Raw genomic sequence first — 9,444 nt, forward strand, 5'->3', positions numbered from 1 at the left:
GACACCCAGACCCAGAACACTTCCTGTCTCCTTTCATGTTACCAGAAAGAGGAGGGGAGGGGATAGGAGGGGAGGGGGGAGATGGGGAGGGGTGTGTGTGTGTGTGAGTGTGTGTGAGAGAGAGAGAGGGGGGGGGAGAGGAACAAAAGAGAGAGGAGGGAGGGGAAGGAGATGGAGGGGAGAAAGGAGAGAAATAAGAGAAGAGAGGGGAGAGAGGAGAGTGAGAAGAGAGGAAGAGAGAACAAGAGAGGGAGAGGAAGAAGGAGGAGAAAGAGGAGAGGAGGAGGAGGAGGAGGAGAACAAGAAGAGAAAAGAAAGGAGAGGAGAGAGGGGAGAGAGGAGGGAAGAGAGGCAAGAGATAAGAAGAGAGAAGAGAGAAGGCAATAGAGAAGGGAGGAGAGTGAGGAGCTGATGGTATGCTTCTTTCTAGAGTGGAAACCATTGTTTTCTACTCACCTCCCCGCTGGTCTGATATCCGAATCTTGCTCTTTTGGGTTCAGTCTGGAATGTCCAATGGCAGGGCATCATTCTTACTCCGTTAAACTCAAGTGATCTTGGGCAAGCCCCTTCCTATCTCATAAAACAAGATGATTGGCTTAAATCCCTCCCAAGCTCTCTCAAGTGCCCACAGGAGCTCTAGCTCTTGTGCTCTGGAGGTCTTGAGCCTGGGTGGGATTCCCAGCCCATAGTGACTTGCAGTGGAAGGGGCAGAAGGATGGAGGGATGGAGGAATGGAGGAATGGAGGGATGGAGAGATCTTTGGTCAGGAGAAGCCATTCTCTAGTAAAGCTTGGAGCATGAAGCAAGTTGTGGCCAGAAATAATGACTGAGGGTAGAGAAGAAAAAGTCAGTGTGGAGATGGCAAGATGAAGACACCAAGAGAGGAAGTGAGTCAAAACAGAGATGAAGAGACAAGGACAGGCACAGTCAGATGCGGAGATAATGAATGAGGGGGATTCTTCCTTCCCCTCCTCTTCCTCCTCTTCTTCCATCATATTGGTAGCACTTGGGATTGAACTTGAGGCTCTATGCTTGCAAGGTAGCTTTCCCACTGCTTGAGCTATGCCCCCAGCTTTCTTTTACATGATAATTTTCAAGGTAGGGTTTTGCTTTATGCCTGGGCTGGCCTGGATTGCTGTTTCCCGCGCTGCCCCCCCCCCCCCCCCCGTGCTCCCCTGTGTCACTGGGGGTGACAGGTGGACACCACCTGTCATTGGTTGAGATGGAGTCTTGTGAACTTATTTTTTGTTCAGGCTGGCCTTGAACCATGGCTCCCTTATCTCTTCTTTCCACATAGCTAGGCCTGCAGGTGGAAGCCTCCAAGCCTGCCTTCCACACTGGATTCCTCAGTACTTCCCAGGTTACAGCCTGCTCCAGCAGAGAATCGAGATCTGATCTCATGGAAGCATCCCTCTTGGAGAAGAGAAGTTCTGTTTGCTGAATTACAGGCAGGAAGATTTCTGACATTTTTTTCCCCCTGAGAATAAATGGGGAGCACAAACGAGGACCAGAGACTCTCCCCTTTTCTTCTCTTAGCCAAATCTAGCACAGCAACATTAGGAAGAAAAGAAATTGAGTGTTTATTGAGAATGTAATCTTTCCTAAGTAGTTTTCACATCATTATGTCAAGCCCTCAGTTGCATTTTATAGTACAGAAATTATAGCCCAAGGAATTCAAGCCACAATGTCAAGGAATTCAAGCCACAATGTCAAGGATATACAAATGGGCCTTGAACTCAGGGACTAGGTACTGTTTCTGAGTTTCTTTTGCTCAAGGTAGTGCTCTACCATTTGAGCCACAGCTCTACTTTTTCTTTTTGGTAGTTTGTTGGAGTTAAGAGTCTCACAGAGTTTAGTGCCCAGGCTGGCTTTGAACCTAGATCCTCAGATCTCAGCCTCCTGAGGATTACAAGAGTTACAGGGGCCTGGCTCAGGGTGGCCTTCAGTGGCAAAAGAGTAAAAGGAAAAAGAGCAGAGAAGGGAGGGGAAAGGGAGCGAAGACCCAGAGGGGAAGAAATAGATTAGGTGATCGAGTGTGGGAAGATTAGCCTGGATTCAAGATGGATTGAAGGGGCAGAGAAGAGGTGAGAAGCTAAGGAAGTGCAGCCCAGAGGCACCATGAGATCTGATCACAGGACCTTAGGCTGGGCTGGGCAGCAGAAGCAACAGGTCGCGCATCTTTGGTGCTTCTCGATTAGAATTTTCCTAGTGATCCAGGCCAGTGAGTCTTTGTCAGGATGAACCCAGGCTGTCCTTCATCTTGGAATCCCAAGGCTCACACCATCTTCGGTGAGCTCCTTGAGAGAAGAGCCCTCCCATGGCCCCTGGGGGAGGTGGGCCGGAACACCATCTCATGAATATTCATAAGACAGGTGACCTAGCACACAACAGGGAGACACATCCATGAAGTTTGCCTCTGGGCTCAGAGTGTTGCATACCCTGAGGGGAGACCCAGTTTCTGTCCAGAAGGTTGTGGAGGGAGGGGTTCACATTTTGGGGGGGGGGGACTGGGGTGTATGTGACTACAAAGCCAGTTTTCCTCTCTGCAGACATGGTGGGAGTGTAGCTATGGGCTGGCAGCTGAGTCGTCTTCATTTACCACCCAGTTCTTTCTTGTGGTTCTGTGGTCTTGGCTGGGTGGCTGGGCTTCCTTCACCCGGGGCCCTGTGACTCGCAGGCATTGGCCCTGACTATGGCTGGGCAGCCCTAGAGAGAGCCCCAGGTTGGTGATGGGGCAGGTGGATATGGGGCAGGTGGCGGGGAGATGGACTCCTTATCGGCATGGGGTTAGAACAGCCCTTCATCGTCCACCAGCTCTGCACAATTGTGATACCCGTGGCTCCTTCATATACTTGTTTACTTATGATAAAAAATAATGTATATTTACCCAGAATAGCGAATCTGAAATCCTAGAGTGGCAGTTAAGCCACCAGAAAACCCTGGCTGAGTTTGCTCCCCTCTCCCCCACCCCCCCGAGTCTCCTCCTCTCTTACAGGCCAATGGAGGATCATATGAGGTAACAAGGAAGAAAAGTGTGTACAACTGAGCTGAGAATCGAACAGCATTCATTCATTCATTCATTCACTCATTTAACAATTGCAGATTCGGTGCCTGTTAAGCATCAAGGAGTGTCCTCAGCGTACAACAATTGACTCATTGCTGGTGACCTTGTGAAGATGGCGCTCATGTTGCCTCCGTTTTACACAGGTGGAAACTGAGGCACAGGAGGGTCAAATAGCTTGTTGATTTTTAAAAATTTTTAAATTATCTTTAAGTAGTTGTACAAAGTAGTGGCCATTTAACAAAGCAGTTTATAAATGCAGTGCATCTTGATCACCGTCACCTCTTTCAACATTCTCCCCTTCCCCTTCTCATCCCTCCCTTTCCCCTTAATATTGCAGGCTATACATTGAATTATTGACTTCATTCTCCCCCTCCCCTTCTCTCCTCTCTCGAGGTAGCTCCTTGAATGCTAAAGAACTAGCAAGTGGGCCAGCTGGGATTGTGATCTAATCATGTTGGACTCTGAACATTTCATTCATTCACACAATAAATAGCAAGTGCTTTCTCTCTGTCAGGCCTTGGACCCACAGAGAGGAATCACACTGGCTGGGGGTGGCGGGTGGCGTGACTGTGGCTCTCATTCAGGGGCCAAGGGGAGCTTCCTGGAGTGATGTTTCATATGGGGGTGGTGGAGGCCTTGTTGCCATGACTGGGCTTACTAGCCTGCTAGGCTTTCTGTCCTCCACAAGCGATCAGTAGTGCCCTGGTGAAGAGCATTCAAGAATGCAGGGCCTAGAGTCATGGCAGTCCCCCTGCTCTGCCATTCTAAGTCTGTGCAACTTGAACATGACGGACTTGTGTCTTCCTCCTCTGAGCCTCAGCTCTCACCTCTGCGAACAACAGACTCTGCATGTGCAGGGCCCGGGGCACCTGGGGGTCTTGGCTGCTCTGCAAACAGCAACATCCTTTCCTGCCTAAGCATATGCAGGAGTATGTGCGGCCTCAGCTCCTCATCCCCCTTCTCGAAAGCCTTCTGCTTCCTCCCAGGGCTCGGGGGAAAAGGCCCCTGAAGGCTGAAGCAGGCAGGGCTGTGGATGTGCAGAAGGGCGCTCATCCTCCTGGCCCTTCTCATCATCCAGGTCCAAGGCCAGTTAAGCCTCCCTCACCTCCCAGCTTTGTCCCCTTCTTTGTCCAATGGAGGAGAAACAGAACAAGGTAGACCTCAGTGCTTCCTACCCACCCTGTCTCCCTACCCTCCTGTGTTGAAAATGGTGCCCAGGATTCTACTGGGGAGCCTTCTGTTCCCCTTCTCAGCCCTGTGGGCCCATGGTCAGGATCAGGATATCCTATCTTCTTGGCCACAGATGTTGGCTCAATGATGGACCAAGACAGAGCAATCAGAAGTCTGGGAGCCTGATAGCTCAGGCCTGTAATCCTAGCTACTTAAGAGGCTGAGATCTGAGGATCACTCTTAGAAACCAGCCCAGCCAGAAAAGTCTGTGAGACTCTCAGCTTCAGTTAACCACCAAAAAGCCAGAAGTAAGAGTTGTGGCTTAAAATGGTAAAATGCCAACTTTGAGTGTAAAAGCTAAGGGATAGTAGCCATACCCTGAAATGTTTCCCAGGTATGTTTCTTGGGGTTCCATATGACATTGGAACACAAGGTTATCTGGAGATGCCAGAGTCTTCAATAATGGCATTTGGGTACCATCTGCTTAAGAATGAAGATGACAAAGGGAAAAGTGAAAGGGAGAGATGGATAGATAGATAGGCAGGTAGGTAGATGATAGGTAGATAGATAGATGATAGATAGGTAGATGAGAGATGAGAGATAAATGATAGATAGGTAGATAGATGATAGGTAGCATGATGCAGCCATACTTGTCTCCAGATTTTCACCTTGAGACACGACACTTCCTCTTCTTTTTCTTTTGTTGAAGTGTAGTTGCCTCACCCCCACTGGAAATAATCCTGACCTATTCAGGGACTACCTATTAGTAGGTGAAAACACTGACATGGAAAGTTTGCTGTGTAGATCAAAAGAGGAAGCTGATGTAAGTGGGGATGTTTTTCCAAGCCGTAGATAGCTAAAGGGTGGTAAGTTGTTAAGCAAGCATTAACACAGAGCTGTGCGTGCGATCCAGGATGAGTCAGTCTGGTTCTGTTTGAAAGGATCCAGAAAACAGACGTGTCTGGCTGTAGCCTGAGAACTGGAGTTGTTTGGAAGTGTGAATGCCTGCCCTGGGAAGACTTAGTTCACAGGGTGCAGAATTACAAGGGCTGAGGTGCCCCTGCAGTGGGGCACACCTGTTTGTTTTGGAAACCTAGATCTAAGGTTGGTCTCTTTGTTTTTCAAGAGGCCACAGTACCTAGTGAAAGGTACCTACTTAGCTGAGTTGGATTCTGTCACTTGTGTTGGACTGGGTTGGGTCTGCTCTTAGGAGCACCTGGCTATGAGCCCCATGGCTGTACCAGTCTCAGACCTCATCCTGGGACGGGAAAAGATGGCTCACCTCAGAGTCTGCAACATTAGTAGTTCTTAAATTTTCCAGAGTAGTGCACATCAGAAACCACAGTCCACACCAGAAAGAGACTCTGTCTCTCTGTGTGTGTGTGTGTGTGTGTGTGTGTGTGTGTGTGTGCATGTGCACATCAATACTGGTGCCTGAATTCAGTGTATGAGCACTGCCCTTTATCATTGTTGTTCAAGGCTGGTGCACTAGCTATTGAACCACAGCTCTACTTTTGGATTTTTGGTGGTTAACTGGAGATAAGAGTCTTGTTCACTTACCTGCCTCATCTGGTTTTGAACTGCATTCCTCAGATCTCAGCCTCCTGACTAGCTAGGTGTACAGGCGTGCACCACTAGCACCTGGCTTCCAGAAGAGACTCTTGCCTGGAATTGGTCTGGGGTCTCTATCCATTTCTAACTTCCTGTTCTTGGCCTGTCAATGATGAACATTCAGTTCCCCCAACCTCTGCAAGCTGAGCAGTGTCACACAGTTCTTGTGGGAAATATGTGGCTGATAGTTTGCAGGGGAGGGGGAGGGACTTCCTGCTCCCTTCCCAGTTATTTCCTGCTTGGAATACTTGCCCAACAGATGAGCACAGGAAAGATGCAGCTCATTCTCAGGGTGATAATCTAAAGGTTGGAAAGAGCTGGACTTTCAATGGCCTGACAGAGCATGTCTGAGCTGCCTGCCTCTACGCTTTCTAGCACTGCAGGAAATGAACCCCCATCTGTTCCTTGGCTGAAAGCCTCTATGTTCAGGACATACACAACTAAATGCATTCCTGATACACTAAGGTAGCACTTACCTGGAACCGTTCTCTCTGAAACTCTTTCTCGATATCTAGACCATTTCCCCCCTGACATCTAGGACCACTGTGACAGAATGGAATCAATTATATCATTATTAATGATGATCATTTCACCAGTAATAGTCACTTTCCAAAATGCCTCTTAAGGGCTAGAAATTCTGACCAAGTGATCTTATCCTTACAGGCAATAGATGCTGTATTACCCTTTCTTTCAGAGGAGGAAACTGAGGCTTGGAGATGACAAATGAGTTGTTCATTTGTCAAGTAGCTAGAATTTGGGCTCTGAAGCTAGGTTGGCTTGACTCTAAAATCCCAGTACCTCACTTATGCCCCGTTCAACAGACTTATGCAATAAGTAAAGAAACTAAAGGCCAGATGGGAGATCCAACTTCCTGAGGGTTACCTAGTGATTTCGGGGGCAGGGAAGGGTATCCTGTTTCAAGAAATCCAACTTTTTGGATCCTCATTCTGAAGGTCTTTCTATGACAGCCCATTGTATAGGAATGATGGAGCCTGAAGTCCAGGAGAAGGTCTGGGAGCAACAGGAGCTGTTGAAGGTTCTAAGCAGAGTTAGAAGGGTGATTCACATATTAAAGGAGATTCTGTGGAAAGGGTCCCAGCAACCTCCTAAGCAATTATGGTTCCTTATTCTTTCTTCCTGGCTCCTCCGTTACAGGCGGCTGGGCCCCCTGATTCCAAGAACTGATGTCTGATGTTCTGCAGATTACACTGATGGTGGAGGCAGGGCTGGAGGACGTCAATGGCGTGACTACTTGGCTATCCTCTGCCAATCAGATGACGCCAGATGCCTTAGAAGTAAAGTCTGTAGGACAGGGGACCCTGCAATGGAAACTCCCCAGATGAACTTGGAGACTCTCCACTTCCCAACCTCCTGCTTGTTTATCTTTCTTCTTGGCTTGTCCCTGCCAGGATTTGGGTGTTTGTTTTAAGGATCCTGGGTTGAGGATGCAGGAGAGGCAGTGATCGGGTATAGCAGGGAATTAAGCTTGTGATGTTGGAATCAAATGGACTAGGGCTAAGATCCCAGGGGCTCCATCATCTATGTCCTGTGGCCTTAAGCAGGTCAGTGACTTTCTCATTTACAGAAACAAGGACCAGAAGGAAATTGATCTCATGGGGCTGTTGCTAGTTTTAAAGGAGATGATGTGCGCTGTTTAGAAAGTTCTCCAGCAATGGTGTAACTTCTCCTCTCCCTTCTACCACATCTTGGAGCCTCAGTTTTTGAGGGACATCTTAGAAAACATTGTGAAGCACAATGGAGATCATGATAGTGGTCGTGAACATTGCAATGAGAAAAGGATGTTAAAAAAAAAAAAGCATCTTAGGATTTTCCTCTTAGCTTCTCAGTGCTAACAGTGTGACTTAACCCTCACCTGACTCCCTCCTCTTAGGGTAGCCTGTGGACTTAATTTCCTTCCTTCCTTCCTTCCTTCCTTCCTTCCTTCCTTCCTTCCTTCCTTCCTTCCTTCCTTCCTTCCTCCCTCCCTCCCTTCTTTTCTTCCTTCCTCCCTCCCTTCCTTCTTTCCTTCCTCCCTTTCTCTCTCCCTCTCCCCCCTCTGTCTCTCGCTCACTATCTTTCATTTTGTTTTGCCAGTCCTGGGGCTTGAACTCTGGGTCTCTACCTCGAGCCACAGTGCTACTTTTGGCCTTTTCTGATTAATTTATTGGAGATAAGAGTCCTATAGACTTTCCTGCCCAGGTGCGCTTCGAACCACAATCCTCAGATCTTAGCCTCCTGAGCAGCTAGGATTATAGGCGTGAGCCACCAGCGCCTGGACAATTTAGCCTTCTGCCTGTGCATAGTAGATCTCACACACCAACACTCAATAGCAGCAGTGTTCAGTACGAGCCTGGAAGGGCTGGAGAACTTTCCATGGAACTTTTTTTGCCCAGGGAGGGAATGGGAGGAGAAATATTGAGCTCCCCCTGGAGGCTGGGGATCTTCACCAAGACCACCTCATCTTGTCCTAACAATTACTCTTATAAGGATGGAGTTATTGACTCCATTTTTACACACAGGGAAACTGAGGCTCACAAAGGGCATTTTTGCTGCCTATGAGACATAGTGAGCTAGGGGTGGCCCTTGGGCTGGGGTTTGAAGCGATGTTGTGTTGGTTCTGGAGCTTCCCAGTCAGGCTATAAAACTGCCTGCAGAGGGAGGGTGGGGTAGGGCTGAGCCCATGAGTGATTCAGGTGAGTCAGCTCCCAATTCCCAAAGAACGGGTAGGACCCAGATAGGTGAGGACTCCCTAGGGCCATTCTGATCTTGTCCCAGGCTAGGGTGGGCCAGAGATCATGTGACTGGTGGGTTGGAGAGCCTACATAGCAGGTGAAATTATGTCACCAGTACCAGTGGGGTATAGAGAAGATGGATGGCTACATCCATCCTCCATGACTTCCATCCTCCATTGCATCCATTGTCTCTGCCCCCATCCGTTGTCCTGTGCACCTGCATCCCAGTGTCCTTGCATTCCTTCATTGCCTCCCTACCTGCTCATCTCCCTCTTTTATTGCCTTCCCCCTTCATTGCCTCCATCTTGAGATCTGCACTGTGGGTCCAGAGCTTGGCCATAGTGTGAGTTCATTTGCAACCTGCTGGGACTGGACCTCTCCTTGTGGACCACTTGACTTTGTTATCTTATTGACCAAATGGGAAACACATGTCCAAAGACTTGAGATTTGTCCAAGGCGGCAATGTAGAAAAAATTGAGAACTGAACTCATTTTTTTTTATTCCCATGCATAAGTCACACGTGTGCACATTGTTTTAAGTACAAGCCAGACGCTTGAGGGTGAGGAGTGGCAGGAGACACAGGCGTGGTAACTCCACTGGGACAGGCCCAAAGGAAGGGAAAGGCCTGGGAGCGGAGAATGGAGCCTCCTTTCAGCTTTTTTCTCTTTTCTTCATCACCAGAGAGTCCCCTGTGCTTTGGGGAACTAGACTCCCACATTACAACCTTGATCCCACTTGTTTTTCATTGACTTGTGTCTCCTTGCCTTGACTGGTATGTCCCAGGGGGCCTCGTGTCTGGGTGGAGGGGAAGATTGAGGCCGTGATCAATACTCTCAGGGCCCCATTCCCTCCCTGGGTCTGCCCTGG

The sequence above is a fragment of the Perognathus longimembris genome, chromosome 1, assembly GCF_023159225.1.
Source record: "Perognathus longimembris pacificus isolate PPM17 chromosome 1, ASM2315922v1, whole genome shotgun sequence".
Taxonomy (NCBI): domain Eukaryota; kingdom Metazoa; phylum Chordata; class Mammalia; order Rodentia; family Heteromyidae; genus Perognathus; species Perognathus longimembris.